The 19,835-nt window shown below is 34.9% G+C and overlaps 1 pseudogene; it reads left to right on the plus strand.

Annotated features, from left to right (window-relative positions):
- The window catches only part of LOC116088941, a 171,299-nt pseudogene that overhangs the window by 113,473 nt on the left and 37,991 nt on the right, over positions 1–19,835 (plus strand).

The raw sequence follows: 19,835 nt of genomic DNA on the forward strand, positions 1-19,835 counted from the left end.
TACTGGAAAATATATGGAGTGAGGAGAACACTCATCTATTGGTTGTGCAAATGTAAACTTGTACAGCTTCTATGGAAATCAGTGTGGTTGTTCCTCACAAAGACAGGAATCGATTTAACTCACGATTCAACTATATTACTTCTGGGCATATACCTAAAGAAGAACATCATACTCCCATACAGGCATGTGCTCAACCATGTTTATTTCTGCTCTATTCAAAATAACTCGAAATTGAAAACAATCTAGAAGCCCTTCAGGAGAAGAATGAATAAAGTAAATATAGTTTATTTAAACAATGGTATACTACTCAGTTGTTTTAAAGGTGGCTCATTAAATTTGCAGGAAAATTGATAGAAGTAGAAAAAATATTCTGAGGTATGGCATGTTGGAGTTGGTATGACTTTGTTGGAGGAAATGTGTCACTATGAGGTGTGTCTTAAGGCTTCAGAAACTCAAACTAGGCTTAGTGGCTCACAGACTATTTATTCTTGATGCCTGTTGAACCAGATGTAGAACACTCAGCTACCTTGCCAGCAACAAACCTGCCTGTGAGCCACCATAATTTCTTCCATAAAGATACTGGACTACACCTCTAAACTCTAGGCCACCTCCAATTAAATGCTTTCCTTTATAAATTTTGCTGTGGTCATGGTGTCTCTTTACCACAATAGAAACTGTAACTAAGACAGCAAGGTATCATAGACACAGAAAGATAAATATGGTATGTATTTCCTTATTTGTATATTTAAGTTATTAAGTGAATTATAACCAAGCTTCAATCCATAGAACCACAGAGAGTAGATATTGCATAAGTGAATATACATAGGTCCTTATTAAGAAAGAGTAATAGACTAAAAAGTCATGGATGGAAAGGGAGGGTGACTACAACTGGACATTGAGTGGAGACAGAGGTAGAGGGAGTGAGTTGTGAGAGTGAATACAGGAGAGACAGCTAAGATCAAGGGGTGTTTGAGGGATAGTATGGAAACCTAATACGGTAGAAACTTCTTAACTATGTACATAAATGAAGGTGAGCTAAATGAAATCATTAAGTAATGGGGAGACAGTCACAACTAGCCATCTCATGTCACCAAGTAAAACTTTCAGTACTGGGATTAGGTTAAATATGGTGTTAGATCTGGTTTAGCTAAAAGTACACCACATGAATCTCCAAAGGACTCCAAAGGCTCTTACCATTACTATGTGCTCTCAGAGTTTGCTCTCCACAAACTGACAGCAAGGCCACATTGCTGAAGACAACACCAACACAACTCATTGTACACAGAGATGTTGAACTTATTTATGCTTACATAGCGCCTTCACTATGTGTGAGCCTCTTTGGTTCAGGAAGGTACTCTTCATGCCACCAAAAGAGAAAAATAAAGAATAACCCAGCCACAGACAGTTTGTTCTACAATGGTGTCCTGCCTGCAAGATTACTAGGATGACCAAGAAACAAAGACAAGATAGCCCAGGGACCTATGGTAAAGCCAGACAGTGTTCTAGAAGATAACTGTAGCAATAAAATGACTCCTAGTGATATTCTGCTATGGTCATAGATAAGTGTCTTGTAATGCTATCATCAGATAAGCTTCCTTCTACAGCAGATTAGAATATAGAGACCCACAGTCAGACATTTTGCAGAGAATGCAGACATCTTGAAACCCGAAATAGGATATCACTTTCCACCTGGAAAGTGGAGGCAGAAAAGTATAATAGCTAGAGGAGATGGAGAACAAGGCCCTGTATATCAACATGATCAAAACTCCTATGAACTCACAGAGACTGAGACTGTAGCACAGGGCCTGCCTGGGTCTGTGGTAGGTTCTCTGCATATGGCTTCCAAATTGGTGTTTTTATGAGGTTTTTTAGTGTGTGAACAAGTGAATCTCTTAATCGTGTGGCTCACTTTGGGCTCGTTTTCTGTCTGTTGTTTCATTCGTAAAATTCCAATGTGTTAGTTATTGTTTTATCTTACTACATTTTATTTTTTATTATACCTTAGAAAGCTAGCGAGAGACAGAAAGGAAGTGGATATGGTTGTTTTGGGTAATGAGAAAGTAGAAGAAGAGGGAGAGTAATTCACAATCAAAATGTATTATGTGAAGAAAAGACTATTTAATAAAAGTATAATTTTCAACTTTAAGTAGAAAAAAATCTGTTATACAAATTTTAAACCTCAAAATGTCAGTACCTGTAGGTTCTAAATGGAGCTTCATAGGTGTTTATTTTTATGTCTCCAGATTTTTTTCACTTCTGAGAAAGGAATGACAATAAAGTCTAATATCTGACATATATTTAAACCCTAATTTCTCTCCAGCCGAGAAGGTAATGATGAAAATGTTCAAAATGTTTCACACAGGCTGAGAGAAGCAAATCGGTGAATATTAGAGAGTAAGCCAAAATTAAATAGATTTTTCACCTTTTGCTTCAGAGAGGCACACTCTGGTGTTCTGAAAGAAGCATTCTTGTAACTCGTGCACTTATTCTTGACAAAAGCCAGACTTGAGTTGCTTCCCTCAATGAGCCTCTTACGGCACCCTGGTGAGCATGGCCAGAGAGATCTCTGAATTGTTCTAGAAGCTTCATGGACACTCATGCCCAACCACACATTCTAGTAGGCAGGATTTCTGGGGCCGGCAAGGGAATGTTTTCCTTGCAAGTTCTCCCAGTAATGCGTATGCACTCTTTCTTCTTCTTGTTGTTTAGCGAGTGTGCATTTACTAAGGGAAAGTGAGAAGTTGAACTGGGAGTTGAAGAAGCTCTACAGGAGTAAATCTTCTTTTTTAAAATAATTGTTTTAATACTAGAACACCCAGCAAAAATGATACAATACTGGCAACTTTATCTATATACTTATATAGAATATAGATGTGCATCTCTATCTATCTATCTATCTATCTATCTATCTATCTATCTATCTATCTATCTATCGGAGCAATATTATCTTTGTACAATATATCTTTGAAGGAGACAGTGATTACCATTCATGGTGTCTGGATTAAGACATTTACTTTTTATTTAATAGGTTATTTCCCACAATTGGGCAAAATAATCTAACGGTTTGAATGAAACAGAAGTTCCTCGGACCCCTTCATGTTCATTTTGCTCTTTCAAGACCACTGTAAAGTTTTATTTTTTTAAAAAAAAAATTACCAGAAAAAAATAATTCAGATTATCTTTACTCATATTCAGTGAGTATTAACTTTGGTATAGTTTGTAAATCTTTCTCTATATTTGTAATACATATCTCTGCTAATATAGAAAATGTGATCATTGAATCCTAAATAATTTCAGTATGCATACCTCCTAAAATAGTACATTATTTTTTATAATATAAGATGAAACAGGAATACTGTAAATGTGATGTTATTTACTGCAACATACATATACAAACCTTACCAGTTGGCTCAGTATAGCACAACCCAGAATTTTTTTCACTACCATGTTGATCATATTCCTTTTATCTGACTCACTAGAATAGTTAATTCTTCAACTTAGATCATCCACATCACTGGCATTTACTAATAAACTACTGATTTTATTGATAGTATTTTTTCCTGCTTTCTCTGAATGTCTCCTGAGGAGTTGCAGGCCATACATTTCTGTTAGGAGCATTGTTCTCACCCTCAGAACATAACAAAAGATTATCCCATCATCAGATGATGTCAACTTTGGTGACTCCTGTCAAAGTGCTGTCAGATATTTGTACTAAAAATGTAAAATTTGACTTTATAACTAATAATTATAACATGTATTGAGATTTTAAGTGTCCTATTACAAATAAAATTCTTAGTTTTAGAGTATACTGTATATCTGGAGTTGTCTCTCCAATCATAGAATGGTTTAGAGCTACCACATTTTGTATATTTTATTGTAAGAAAGAATGTTGCTTATTACCAGCACAGACATGCACATTCTTTTTATTGCTTAATAAATTATTAAATTACAATATGCCAGGATTTGTCTGGATAAAATTTCTAGATTTATCTTTTGGAACTGTCTTCATGTCTCTTCTTGACTTTTTAACTTCTGGAAACCATCATGTTCTCTAGCACTCCTTGACAGCCTTTCAATTAACCCTGTCTCCACAGCTCTCAGATGCTATTTAATGTGACCTCCTCTAGAAATGAGAGTGCATGCCAGCGGGCTCATCACTATGGGTGCCTTTGCTTCTGCGTTTCCTGCACCCAGAGCTCATACCTATGTCTCTAAGAAAGCCCCTAGAGTTTTTCCAGCCTTTTTCTAATTCACATTCTCATCTTTTTGTTTCCATAGTAGTATTTCTAGATGCAAGGATACTCAGTAATAAGAAGGAACTATTGAATTCCCTTTTCTGTACAGGAAAGAAAAAACAGAAGATTTGTACCTTTAAAGTTCCCGTAATCAGAAGAGGTTTTTTTTTTTTTTTTTCAGCTTCTTCCTTCTACTCAGGGATTATATCACATAAATGAAGCCAAAGGTTGATTTTTATGGCAGTTTGTACACTTGATTACTACCTTGTAGGTTTATATTTAGATTTATAAATGACACTTTCTATAGGAAAGCAAGCTGAATGGTCTACTTTCAAAAAACTTTAGTAAATTTCAAAAAGCAAAATAAATTCCATGATTCTTCTTATTCCATGATTATTTCTACATGATAGTTATAAAAGAAATCAACATCAAGAAATAAACATTCTACTTTATATACAATTCTTAGCATAAGGTCTATTGAATTTTGGTAACTGGCTGTTTCCAAAGCAAAGATAAAATCTCTTGCATTTTAAAATACTTTCCTTTTTAAATTTCACATTCCTTAAAGTAGTTTTACTTAAAGTTGATCATTTCTGTTTCTCTTTGAATGCAAAAATAACAATACACTTATATGTTGAGCATTATAGATAACATCACATGTTTCATGATATTTATATCAGAAACAATTATCTATAGAAAGAATTTCATGCTTAATAGTCACAGACTTTGTAATTTAGAGACTCAACAAGACTCAAAAGTGTGTAACCTTTTAGTATGATTTTAGAAACTTAGCACCAATATGAGTTTAGAAATAGCAATTAAAATCAATTGAGAAGTATTTTTCGTTTTGTTGAATTATTGTTGAAATATTTATTACACTTATGCTTTGGATGTTAATAAACTTATAAGTTTTTAAGTCTAAAGAGAGGTCTATATTATATTTTGCACAGTACAGAGCTGTTACACATACATCAAGCCCTTGCAGATGTTGTGTTTCCAACATTCTCTTAACTAGAGAAAATCCTAAGTATTCACGGCATGGGTCCTTCAATTTGTCATCTGGCTAGGAGAACAGCATCTGTTATTTATCATTCTGAATGCAGAAACATCTTAAGTTTTGCTTGGCTAGATGGTAAGGCTATGACTTTAGGATATGTCCCAGAAACAAGGAAACTTTTTCAGAGGTTTCTGAGAAAGATGTTCTTATATTCTTGTCTGGTTAAAATATGAAATATCATAGTTACAAAAGTTTCCAAAGATTAATTTTTGCAGGCCTCACCATAAATTCTCAAAAAAGAAAAATACTAATAAAGCTGGGTCTCATGGCTGAGGCCTGGAATCCTGCTAGAAGAGAAGCTGAGCCAGGAGGACAGCAGGCTTGAATTTTCCTAGGCAATAGAATGAAGTGAACACCATCCTGGGTAACTAAGTGAAAACATGTAAGTTTTTAAGTCTAAAGAGAGGTCTAGGGAAGTAGCACAGCAGAAAATCTCTTGCCCAGTGTATAAAAGGCTCTGGGTTCAGTTTCCAGAAACACAGAAATAAGCTTGGCATTCATGTCTTACATTCTATTAAAAATTTGTTAGTCAGGAATGCACACACACACACATACACACACACACACACACACACACACACACACACACACACACACACACATACACACACGGGTAGAATATATGCCTAACATGTGCAAGGCTTTGAATACGATCCGAGCACTCAAAAAAAAAAAAAAAAAGAATATACTGGAGGTTGGATTAGAGGCTCAATGACTAAGAGCATTGTTGCCGTTGCGGAGACTCGGGTTAAGTTCTGAGCTCTCATAACCAGAGGTTTACAACTGCCTCTAACTTCAGCTCCAAGGGGATTTAGTGGCTGTTCAGACACCTACTACACATACCTACACATATTCAAAGTCACATTCACATAGGCATAATTTTATAAGTTATAAATGAATAAAAAAGTAAATGAAGAATGCTTCCCAGAAATGTCTCATATGTGTGATATTGAGAAGTTATTCTCATATTCTCATTTGTAAGAATTTGGCTCTGGTATGGACAAGTTTTACTTTTAATTTAATTGTTTTGAAAATTAGAGAAAAGATAAGTTCTTATACTATATATATATATATATATATATATATATATGCATATACATATACTGAAGAATATAAAAGATAGAGAATAACCATTTTGGAATAATAGAGAATTAATGAAAAATACAGAGAAGAGTGGTAGGGATGGCAAAATATACATTTTACATAGCCTGTGCCAGCAGTGCAATGATATGTGTGTGTTTGTGTGTGTGGGAGGGGGGTAGGTGTGTGTGTGAGCATGCTCATGCACATGTGTGTGCTGTGTGTATGTATAAAACTTCTTTGTATTTACCTCCATCTTATTATCACTTTATCAACTATACAGTAGAAAAACTAATGGCTTAACTTTCCCAGGTAACATATTAATAAAACACAAGCATGTTTAACAATTAGGAGTTTAAATGAGATATAATAACTTTTAACTACTTCAGACCTGGCATTGGATAATTTCATGTGTATAACAAATCTCAGACTTACACAAACATCAGCTAAAGAAGAGCTAACATTTGGACATATGAAAGTAGAATTATGAAAATTGAGCAAAAATCAATAGGTGAAATTAAGGAAAGTAAAGTTGACATTCTATGTTTAAAAAAAACAAAACCTTATGTTATGTTGTCTGTTTGAAAAATTACTTTATTGTTGCTGAAATGGGCAGCAAATACAGTTCAGTAAACCTGACTTTGGAGGTAGATGGATTCATTTGAAGCCCGTCTTTATAACCCAATTATTTCTCCCTATATAACCAGATCAACTCATTATCAAGCCTAACTTTCTGGCTAGTCATAAATGGACTCTGTTCTTTTGTGAGATTCAAAAGGACTTTATGAGAATTCTGTGTATAAAAGCCAACCAAACACAGTTCATTTTTATAAAGTTATTTTGCTCATTTCTAAACCATACCTGTTTCCTAAATTTTTATTTCCTTAATATCCACACTCTTTTCTCAAGCTCAGCAAATCACATTACCTATTAGCTAGCAGTTGTAAAGTTTTATTATTTTAATTTCTCCCATTAGTAACACTGGTATTAGAAATGTACTGGATAAAATGTATCTAGTTACAAGCAGATTCAAGGGAGAAGTCCATGGAATTCTGAAGACTGAAACACTTCTCTGTAAGTCCAATACATCGCCCAGCTATGTAATACTGAAACTATGGCTACACGCATGACCTTAATGGGCCATAGTGGACTACAGATATGAATGGGAATAGATAATCTCATTCTGATATTTATGAATCAATACTTCTGGATGATATTTGTAATATACACTTAGCTGACTTTCAAGTAGCTTCTTGATATCTGACTGCTACTGTGTATAAAGGTCAGTGTGACTCATTTACTAAAAGACTAAAACATTATTGGTACATAGATAATAGGTAATACTATTTTAATAAAAGTATTAAATACTTTTACTTCTGGTAAAAACATTTTTATTAAAATATACTTACTAAAGGTTGTATTGTTGTTTTTTAGCATCTGATTTCCTGGTATCTTTATGTTGCTCATGGTGACAGAACAGATGGGCTTCAAAGTAAGAGGCTCTGTTTAAGAACAAGAAGCTTTACCTGACCTAATTCTCTTTAATGCTGAACTCTGACATAGCACAAAAACCTTATTTTAGCCAAAACCACCCTCTTTTCTAGGCATATGTATTAGGGCTACATCTCCCTGGGATTTTCTTCCTTTAGTATCTAAGAGGTTTGCTTTCCAACCTCCTGGTTACTCAAGTATCATTGCCTCATAGGACCACTGCCCTGCCTCAGCATCACTCCCAAGTGCCTGAGGTTCCCCTTATATGCTCTGTTTCTGTACATTTATAACTTTCTAATAATAAAATATGAACATCTTTATTGTTTATTATGTGTCATCCAAAAATGAATTCAATCTCCATTAGTACAAGGTTTTCCTTAGAACCAAGGCAGCTTACAGTTTATTTCTTGCTAAAACCTTCTCCCTAAAATGGCTATCAAAGAGACTCTATGGCAAGAGCAGTGGCCCCTAACAAAAGAAAAATTTCAGGCACTTGAACTACAGATACAAGAGCAGGTGGAGGCTCAAAATATAGAACAGTCAATATCAGGTAAATGTAGAGTGATAACGAATTTAAAGAGCATTTAGAAGAGTAATTCAACAAATAGACCCTTTACAGCCTGAACTTTCTTTACCTTGTTTTTTACAGACATCATAACATTTATAATAATTGACATAAAAGATTAGTTTTTACGATACCCTTGCATGAGTAGAATAGGAAAAGTGTTTGCTTTCTCAGTACCTGCTCTGAACAATAGTTGTCCAATAAAATGGTACCATTGGAAGGTATTTCCACAGGGAATATTAAATAGTCCAACATTATATCAATATTTTATGCAACAACCTATTGAAACTATTTGGCAGTTTTCTCATTCTACCATTTATCATTATATGAGTGACATTTTGTTGACTGATTCCGACAAAGATGTTTTAGAGAATATATTTGTACTATCACAAAAAAAATTGCCATGTTGTGGATTACAGAGTGTGCCTGAAAAAATGCAAAGAGAAGATTCAATTAGTTATTTGGATTATAAAATCAATCAACAAAAATTCAACCACAAAAGGCATAGATCTGTAGGGATCAACTGTAAACTTTTAATGACTTTCAAAAATGAATGGGAGATATTAACTGGCTGAGGCCTACAATTGGAGTAAGCATATATTAGTTAAGTAATTTCTTTCAAATATTACAAGGAGATTCAAATTAAAACAGAACAATATCTCTAACAGCCAAAGCAAAAAAAAAAAAAAAAAAAAAAAAGACTTAACTCTTGTACCAACAAATATTGCAAGATGCCTATGTAGATAAAATTGTATTTTGGTCATTTTACCTTCAACTCTTTTGTACTTGGTTGTGTTTTGGTCATTTTGCCTTCAACTGATTCTCCTATCAGGCAAACAAAACTAATTGGATTCTTCCATATATAGCAAAAAACAAATTCTAACAAGTCAAAAAAAAAAAAAAAGTACGATGTATACAACCAAACTCAGTCACATGCTAATAGTAACTCTAAAGATACAAAAAGGAATGATAGATGGCAGATGGATGCTTTTTATCTTGCAGAGTTTAGAAAACAAAAGCACAAAAAACATACCATTGCTATGGACTCAGTGTTACAATGGGCAACTGCTTTAAAATCTAAAAAGTCTAATGTGTAATTATACATTAATTGATTATACAATAAGTAATTATACAATAATTGCAATTATAAGGATACCTGCACAAATTAAAACTGATAATGTTCCCATATATGCATCCAATGAGATAAAACAATCCTTTGCATACTACAATATATAAAGCAATGTAAAGGGCTGGCCCAACCCATCAATCACACAAAGGTTGGACAGCACCTTGACTGAATAGATGCACAGAGGATGGACAACAAATGCTACAGCTAAATTTTTTCAGACTCATCATTTCTTTTTTCTTGAGGCACAAACAGGAATTTTTTTCTCCAGTTTAGAAGGAAGCAATTATAAAAAGACTGTTGGTCAGGTTCTTATGTTAGGGTGAATGGTTTTGCTCACTTGATAATGTTATGGTTGTTATCATCTAGGGGGGTAGTCTGTTCTTGGTTATGATCAGGAAAGAACAAAATAAAGCTTATTAGTGTATATCAGTAAAAATATAAGATTTGTTGTTTAAATTATTGTATATTTATAGAGACTTAAGGTTGTGTGTAGTTAGCATATATTGATAGAAATTTAAGGTTCCTTTGTTTAAATTATTGTATACTGATAGAAAATTACATTTGTTCTGTTTGGATTATTGTATATTGATAAAAATTTAAGGTTGTATTAGACTATTGTTTGACTATTTTGTACATAGCCACTTATATAAAATGTGACAAAAAGTGCTAATTTTATGGTTCTTGTATTTATTTCTATGGAGTATAAATTGTTAATGTTAAAGGAAAAATATTTTTTAAAAACAGAAATAGGAATATGAAGTAGAAATTTCTGGTTTCTTTGGAGATTCCTTTGTGTCATGTGATATTTTTCTAGAAACTATCTTATGAGAGGATATTTTGCTGAGACAGAAACTTGAGAGGATGTGTGATGTTCTGAGTATAAGTAGAACCCAATAGACAGTGAACTACTATGCCCTTACATTGGTTTACAGTGCAATGCTTCACTGGTCCTTGTTGATCTCTTGTTGTGACTTTGTAGAGAGAAATGCACCAAAGAACTATTTGTAGTATTCCTGTTATTTCTTGCTGCTTCCATTGCCTTGGTACAACCTAATAATTTATTTTCAGTTGTGCCTCTTTTACTGTTTCATGTTTGGTATTTGCTGACTCAACTGAACTATCATTACTTACTTATGTTTGATGTTTTGGACTGGACTGCTGATATCCTGAAAGCAAAGCCTGGTGTCACTTCAAAGAACTACATCTAAACAGGACCATATTAACCATTTTTCTCCTCTACCTTTGGTTAGTGGCATAGAGGAGAGGTTGAAGCATTTAAGAAACCTAATTAAAGTAGGTTTTGAAAAAAACTCTAAGCTGGCAATTTTTATGTTTAGATGGCAATTATAACACTGAAACTCCAGGAGTGGACTGCAGAGAATTCAATTGATTGGAATTAATACATAGAACAAACATGTTCTCATATAAATATAAAGAAGAAGAAGTAGTGGCACCATGAATTGTACTCCAAACACTTAGAAACTTCAATTTTTACTTGGTGGAATACTATTCTCAATGGTTTTGTTCACTGCTGTCACCTCTAAACTTACATTCAATATAGACAAGTTCACCAAACTCTTGCTCACTCAAAGCTAATAAGAAAGATTTTAACCTTCAAAACATATATTTGTAAACAAATAGTTTTAATCGGAGCACATATATATTCATGCATGCATAAATAGCCCCTCCCAGTTAACTTTCATAACCTTGAAGTCGTTCGGCAATAATAGAATTATACTTTATAGCATTATTGAGTTAAAAAAATACAGTTTGTAGGAAAGTGAAAACTTATAATACTATTCATTGTTCACATAAATAATAAAAAGGTATCAGATATCCAGGAGCTAGATTTGTAGTTGTGGACCACTCAATATGGATATTGAGAACCAAATTTAAGTTCTCTGGAAGACAGCAAGTATTTCAAGTATTTTTATTGTTGAACCATCTCTCTACCCCTCTCCAAATCCATGCCTCAGAGAACTTTAATAAATATGAGTGCTAAACATGGTGAAACTTAGTAATTCAGCTGGGAAGGTTGAAAATATTTGCTTTTGTTAGACATTGAGTAATTTTTCAAAATAATATAGATATGTCCCTTTACATATTTAATTTTAATTTGTCAACTCTCTTTTTATTAATATGGACAAAAGTTTGTAAATTTTATCCATCTTATTTTATAGGTATTCAGTGAACCAAGTCTCCAATCTGTTTATTCTTTTATTTTTAAATTTATATTTTATTTGATTTCTTCTTGGAGTTTGATTATTTCTTTGTCTACTGTTTTGACAGTTTGAGGGAGTAATTTATTCTTGTTTTCATGAAGTCTTAAAGTGCATCATTTTTGTTGTTTGTTTTTTTCTGTATTTTAATATAAGCATGTATGTATTAAAGGTATTTATTTGTTTATCTTTTTTCAATGATCTACTTTTCAATCAATAATGAATAGTGTGGGGAGCCGTAAATCTTGAGAGGCATTCGCCATGGCAAGATGGCGCCTACTTCCGCTGTTAACTCCTAGTGGACAACTGTTCGCGCATGTGCGTAGATGAACTGTTGGCGCATGTGCGTAGAGTGAAAAGGACGCCATGTCACGGCCCATCCCGGGGCTTTACGTAGGGTAATGAGCGAACAGCCAATCATGAGCAGACACACCACGCTGTGGGCAGATACCTGCACTGTGGTGTATATGAGCAGTGCGGATTTTGGGCTCGACCCCCTTTTTTCACTATGGATGGAGACAAATAAACAGTTGCTGCAGAAGGAACCTAGTGTCCGCGTGTCTTCTTCCTGGCAAGAGGACCACGCGGGCTACAGAATAGTTCAGCTTTTGTGACTGTGTATACTTTGTATTTTCTACTGGTGCTAATATCTAGTTTTATAATTGTGATCAGATAAAGACTCTGTATAGAACTTCTTTTTTGTTTGTTTGTTTGGTTTTTCAAGAAAGGGTTTCTCTGTGTAGTCCTGGCTGTCCTGGACCTCACTCCGTATACCAGGCTGGCCCTGAACTCAGAAATCTGTCTGCCTCTGCCTTCCAAGTGCTGGGATTAAAGGCATGCGTCACCAGCACCCCGCTGTATAGAACTTCTATGTACAAGATTAAATAGCCTTTTAAAGAAAATTTGAAATTTTGTAGTATATAGGTGAAATGTTCTGTAGTGTCTGATATGTCCTTTTGATCTTAAGTTTTGTTTATCTCCAGCATTTGCTCTTTATTTTTACCTGCATTACATGTCTTTGGAGAAAGTGAGTTACTGAAGTTAAACATTATTACTATGTTGGCCTTGCTATCTGCTGCTTTATGCTCAGTGGCATTTTATTTATTATGTTTTATCAAATTACATGTACCTGTTCATACATATGTTTATAATTGTAATATTAGGAAAATGAATCGCTTCTAATTTGTTTGATATGAAGCCAAATTTGTCAGATATTAGAATAGGCACTCTGACTTATTTCCTGGTTCAATTTGCTTGCTATACATTTATCAATATTTTCACTTTGAGATACTATATATCTTTGATGGTGATGTATACTTCTTGGAGGAAAAAAAATATAGATTCTGTTTTTAATCTAGTCCTAGTCCTTTTATTTTGTTACAAAATTGAGACTGTTGACTTTAGAAGATATTATTGAAGTAAAAGTTTTATTCCTTAAAATTTGTTAATTTTTCACTGTTTGTTTTCTTAGCCCTATTTTTCTTTTTCTTATTTTGATTTTTTATTAGATATTTTCTTTGTTTACATGTCATATGATTTCTCCTTTCCCAGTTTCCCCTCCAAACAAACAAACAAGCAAACAAAAACAACAAGAACAAACCCATGTTGCCTCCCCTCCTCCCCATGCCAGCACCCTATTCTCCCCCACTTATTGCCCCTGACATTTCCCTATACTGGGGCACAGAACCTTCACAGGGCCAAGGGCCTCTCCTCCTATTGATAATCGACTTGCAATCCTCTACTATACACATGCTGCCAGAACAACCAGTCCCACCATGTATAGTCCTTGGTTGCTGGTTGAATCTCTGGGAGCTCTAAGGGTACTAGTTAGTTCATATTGTTGTTCGTCCTAAAGTGCTGCAAACCCCTCAGCTCCTTTGGTCCTTCCTCTAACTCCTTCATTGGGGACCCTGTACTCAATTTAATGGATGGCTGTGAGCCTCTTCTTCTGTGTTAGTCAGGTATTGTCAGAGCCTCTCAGGAGATAGCTATATCAGGCTGGCTTGTACTTCCTTCAGTCTCTGCTCCATTGTTAGTCTCTGCAACTCCTTCCATGGGCATTTTGTTCCCCCTTTTAAGAAGGAATGAAATCTCCACATTTTGGTCTTCCTTCTTCTTGAGTTTCTTGTGCTTTATGGGTTGTTCTTCCTGTATTCCAAACTTCTGGGCTAATAACCACTTATCAGAGAGTGCATACCATGTTTGTTCTTTTATGATTGGGTTACCTCACTCAGGATGATATTCTCCAGATCCATCCATTTCCCTAAGAATTTCATAAGTTCATTGTTTTTAATAGTTGAGTAGTACTCCATTGTGTAGATGTATCACCATTTCTGTATCCATTCCTCTGTTGAGGGACATCTGGGTTGTTTCCAGTTTCTGACTATTATAAATAGGCTGATATGAAAATGGAGGAGCAAGTGACCTTATTACATGTTGGAGCATCTTCTGGGTATATTCCCAGGAGTGATATAGCTGGGTCCTCCGGAAGAACTATGTTCAATTACTGGAGGAACTGTCAAACTGATTTCCAGAGTGTTTGTACCAGCTTGCAGTCCCACCAGCAATGAAGCAGTGTTCCTCTTTCTCCACAACCTGTCCAGCATCTGCTGTCACCTGAGTTTTTTATCCTAGTCAATCGGACTGGTGTGAGGTGGAATCTCAGCATTGTTTTGATTTGCATTTCCCTGATGACTAAGGATGTTGAACATTTCTTTAGTTGCTTCTCAGCCATTCGGTATTCATCACTTGAGAATTCTTTGTTTAGCTCTGTACCCCATTTTTTAATAGGGTTATTTAGTTCTCTGGAGTCTAACTTCTTGAGTTCTTTATATACATTGGATATTAGCCCTCTATCATATATAGGACTGGTAAAGATCTTTTCCCAATTTGTTGGTTGCCGTTTTGTCCTATTGACAGTGTCTTTTGCCTAACAGAAGCTTTGCAACTTTATGAGGTCCCATTTGTCAATTCTTGATCTTAGAGCATAAGCTATTGGCATTCTCTTCATGAAATTTCCCCCTGTGCCTATTTGCTCGGATATCTTCCCCACTTTCTTTTCTTTTAGTTTCAATGTATCTGGTTTGATGTAGAGGTCCCTGATCCACTTGGACTTGAGCTTTGTACAAGGAGAAAGGAATGGATCAATTTGCATTTTTCAACATGCTAACCTACATGCTGGCCAGTTGAGCCAGCACCATTTGTTGAAAATGCTGTCTTTTTTCCACCGGATGCTTTTAGCTCGTTTGTCAAAGATCAAGTGACCATAGGTTTGTGGGTTCATTTCTGGGTCTTCAATTCTGTTCCATTTATCTATCTGCCTGTCACTGTAATAATACCATGCAGTTTTTAATAACAATTGCTCTGTAGTACAGCTTAAGGTCTGGGATTGTGATTCCAAAAGAGGTTCCTTTATTGTTGAGAATAGTTTTGACTAACCTGGGTTTTTTGTTGTTCCAGATGAATTTGCAAATTGCTCTTTCTAGGTCTGTGAAGAATTGAGTTGGAATTTTGATGGGGATTGCATTGAATCTGTAGATTGCCTTCAGTAAGATGGCCATTTTTACTATATTAATCCTGCCAATCCATGAGCATGGGAGATCTTTCAATCTTCTGAGATCTTCTTCAATTTTCTTCTTAAGAGACTTGAAGTTCTTGTCAAACAGATCTTTTACTTGCTTAGTTAGAGTTACACCAAGGTATTTTATATTATTTGTAACTATTGAAAGGGTGTTGTTTCCCTAATTTCTTTCTCTGCCTGTTTATCATTTGTGTAGAAGAAGGCCTCTGATTTGCTTGATTTAATTTTATATTCATCTACTTTGCTGAAGTTGTTTATCAGGTTTAGAGGCTCTCTGGTGGAATTTTGGGGGTCACTTACATATAAGATCATATCATCAGCAAATAGTAATAATTTGACTTCTTCCTTTCCAATTCATATCCATTTGATCTTCTTTTGTTGTCTAATTGCTCTGGCTAGGACTTCAAATACAATATTGAATATGTAGCGAGAGAGTGGATAGCCTTGTCTAGTCCCTGATTTTAGTGGGATTGCTTCAAGTTTTTCTCCATTTAGTTTGATGTTGGCTACTGGTTTTCTGTATATTGCTTTTACTATGTTTAAGCATGAGCCTTGAATTCCTGATCTTTCCAAGTCTTTTATCATGAAGGGATATTGGATTTTGTCAAATGCTTTCTCAGCATCTAATGAGATGATCATATTTTTTTTCTTTGAGTTTATTTATGTAGTGAATTAGGTTGATGGGTTTCCATATATTGAACCATCCCTGCATCCCTGGGATGAAGCCTACTTGATCATGGTGGAAGATTGTTTTGATGTGTTCTTTAATTCGGTTTGCAAGAATTTTATTGAGTATTTTCGCATCGATATTCATAAGGGAAATGGGTCTGAAGTTTTCTTTCTTCGTTAGGTCTCTGTGTGGTTTAGGTAATTAAGAGTAATTGTGGCTTCATAGAATGAATTGGGTAGAGTACCTTCAGTTTCTATTTTGTGGAATGGTTTGAAGAGTATTGGTATTAGGTCTTCTTTAAAGGTTTGATAAAACTCTGCACTAAACCCATCTGGACCTGGGCTTTTTTTGGTTGTGAGACTATTAATTACTGTCTCTATTTCATTAGCAGATATGGGATTGTTTAGATCGTTGATCTGATCTTGATTTAACTTTGGTACCTGGCATCTGTCTAGAAAATTGTCCATTGCATCCAGATTTTCAAGTTTTGTTGAGTATAGGCTTTTGTAGTAGTATCTCATGATTTTCTGGATTTCCTCAGTGTCTCTTGTTATGTCTTCCTTTTCATTTCTGTTCTTGTTAATTAGGATACTGTATCTGTGCCCTCCAATTAGTCTGGCTAAGGGTTTATCTATTTTGTTGACTTTCTCAAAGAACCAGCTCCTGCTTTGGTTGATTATTTGTATAGTTCTTTTTGTTTCCATTTGGTTGATGTTAGACCTGAGTTTGATTATTTCCTGCCTTTTACTCCTCTTGGGTGAATTTGCTTCTTTTTGTTCTAGAGCTTTCAGATGTGCTGTCAAATAAATGGTGTATGCTTTCTCCAGTTTCTTTTTGGAGGCACTTAAAGCTATGAGTTTTCCTCCTAGGACAGCTTTCATTGTTTCCCATAAGTTTGGGTATGTTGTGGCTTCATTTTCATTAAACTCTAGAAAGTCTTTAATTTCTTTCTTTATTTCCTCCTTGACCAAGTTATCATTGAGTAGAGTATTGTTAAGCTTCCACGTGTATGTGGGCATTCTATTGTTTATGTTGTTATTGAGGAACAGCCTTAGTCCATGGTGATCTTATAGGATGCAAGGAATTATTTTAATCTTCTTGTATCTGTTGAGGCCTGATTTGTGACCAATTATATGTTCAATATTTGAGAAGTTTCAATGAGGTGCTGAGAAGAACTTAAATCCTTTTGTTTTAGGATAAAAAGTTCTGTAAATATATGTTAAATATATCTGTTTCATAACCTCTGTTAGTTTCACTGTGTCTTTGTTTAGTTTCTGTTTCTATGAACTGTCCATTGCAGAGAGTAGGGAGTTGAAATCTCCCACTATTATTGTGTGCAGTGCAATGTGTCTGCTTTGAGCTTTAGTAAAGTTTGTTTTATGAATGTAGATTCCTTTGGTTTGGAGCATAGAGGTTCAGAATTGAGAATTCATCTTCATAGATCATACCTTTGATGAATATGAAAAATGTCTCTCCTTATCTTTTTTGATCACTTTAGGGTGAAAGTTGATTTTATTAGATATTAGAATGGCTACTCCAGCTTTTTTCTTGGGACCATTGGTTTGGAGAATTGTTTTCCAGCCCTTTATTCTGAGGTAGTGTCTGTCTTTGTCACTGAGGTGGGTTTCTTGTATGCAACAAAATGTTGGGCTCTGTTTATGTACCCAATCTGATAGTCTATGTCTTTTTATTGGGGAATTGAGTACATTGATATTAATAGATATTAAGGAAAAGTAATTGTTGCTTTCTGTTATTTTTGATGTTAGAGCTGGAATTCTGTTCATGTGGCTATCTTCTTTTAGTTTTGTTGGAAGATTACATTTTTGATTTTTCAAGGATGTAGTTCCCCTCCTTGTATTGGATTTTTCCATTTATTACCCTTTGAATGGCTGGATTTGTGGAAATATATTGTATGAATTTGGTTTAGTCATGGAATACTTTGGTTTCTCCATCTATGGTGATTGAGAATTTTGCTGGGTATAGTAGTCTGGGCTGGCATTTGTGTTCTCTTAGGGTATGTATGACATCTGCCCAGGATTTTCTAGCTTTCATAGTCTCTGGTGAGAAGTCTGGTGTAATTCTGATAGGCTTACCTTTATATGTTACTTGACCTTTTTCTCCGACTGCTTTTAGTATTCTTTCTTTGTTTTGTGCATTTGTTGTTTTGACTATTATGTAGCAGGAGGAATTTCTTTTCTGGTCTAGTCTATTTGGAGTTCTATAGGCTTCTTGTATGTTCAAGGGCATCTCTTTCTTTAGGTTAGGGAACTTTTCTTCTATAATTTTTTTGAAGATATTTACTGGCAGTTTAAGTTGGAGGTCTTCACTCTCTTCTATACCTATTATCCTTAGATTTGGTCTTCTCATTGTGTCCTGGATTTCTTGGATGTTTTGGGTTAGGATCTTTTTGCATTTTGCACTTTCTTTGACTGTTGTGTCAATGTTTTCTATAGTATCTTCTGCCCCTGAGATTCTCTTTTCAATCTCTTGTATTCTGTTGGTGATGCTTGCATCTATGTTTCCTGACTTCTTTCCTAAGATTTCCAACTCCAGAGTTGTCTCTCTTTGTGATTTCTTAATTGTTTTTACTTTCATTTTTAGGTCCTGGTTGGTTTTGCTCAATTCCTTCACCTGTTTGTATTTGCCTGTGGTTCTTTAAGGGATTTTTGTGTTTCCTCTTTAAGAGCTTCTACTTGTTTACTTATGATCTCCTGTAATTCTTTATGAGATTTTTTTTGTTTCCTCTTTAAAGGCTTGTACCTCTTTACCTGTGTTATCTTGTATTTCTTTAAGGGAGTTATTTGTGTCCTTCTTAAATTCCTCTAGCACCATCATGATATATGATTTTAGATACAAATCTTGCTTTTCTGGTGTTTTGGGATATCCAGGACTTGCTGTGGTGGGAGTACCAGGTTCAGATGAAGCCAAGTAGTCTTGGTTTCTGTTGGTAGGATTCTTGCATTTGCCATCTCATGGTGGGTGGACTCATGCCTGAGTTTCTAGTCTTAGATGCTACAAGAAGTCAGGCTGAGGAAGCCATGGCAAGCAGACCAGTAAGTAGCACTGCTCCATGGATTCTGTCTCAGCTTCTGCTTCCAAGATACTATCTTGTTTGAGTTATTGTTCTGAGAACTGTCAGTGATAAACAGTAGTGTTGAAATGTAAGCCAAATAAACCCTTTCTTCCCCGATTTTGTCTTTTTATCATGGTGTCTTGTAGCAGTAAAAACCATAACTAAAACCATATGCTTTTTACATTAAGGTATTTCTCTAGGTTTGAAAAATATTTTCTGTGATTTAATCTATTTTTTTTTCTCTTTCTTCTATGACCATGACTGATAAGATTTTCATAGTGCCCAAAGATTCTGACTGTTCCATTTATAGGCTGTTAAAGAACTTGTTATTTTCTTTGACTGAGTGATCTCATTCCTTTGCCTTACCTGCAAGCTTTGATGCTCTGCATTTCACTTGATCCATTCAGTTGGTGAGACTTTCTGCTTAGCATAATTAGACTTACTAAATTTTCCAGTTTGATATTTATTTTGTTTAATTTTTCATCAGTATATATCTCTTTACTGAATTCTATGTTCATACCCAGAATGCTTTTATTACATTCAAGAGACGATATTTCCTTGGTCTTTTTTCCAACATTTATTTAAGTTCTTTTTTGTTCTTTTAGTATATTCCTCACTTTTAATTCATGACCTCAAGTGTCATCTAAGCTGATCTATATAGGGACAATTATTTGTTGGGAACCATGAGAGCCCTGAGATAAACATCCTGCCCCAGCTAATTGAGAACCCTGAGATT

The sequence above is a fragment of the Mastomys coucha genome, unplaced genomic scaffold (assembly GCF_008632895.1).
Source record: "Mastomys coucha isolate ucsf_1 unplaced genomic scaffold, UCSF_Mcou_1 pScaffold14, whole genome shotgun sequence".
Taxonomy (NCBI): domain Eukaryota; kingdom Metazoa; phylum Chordata; class Mammalia; order Rodentia; family Muridae; genus Mastomys; species Mastomys coucha.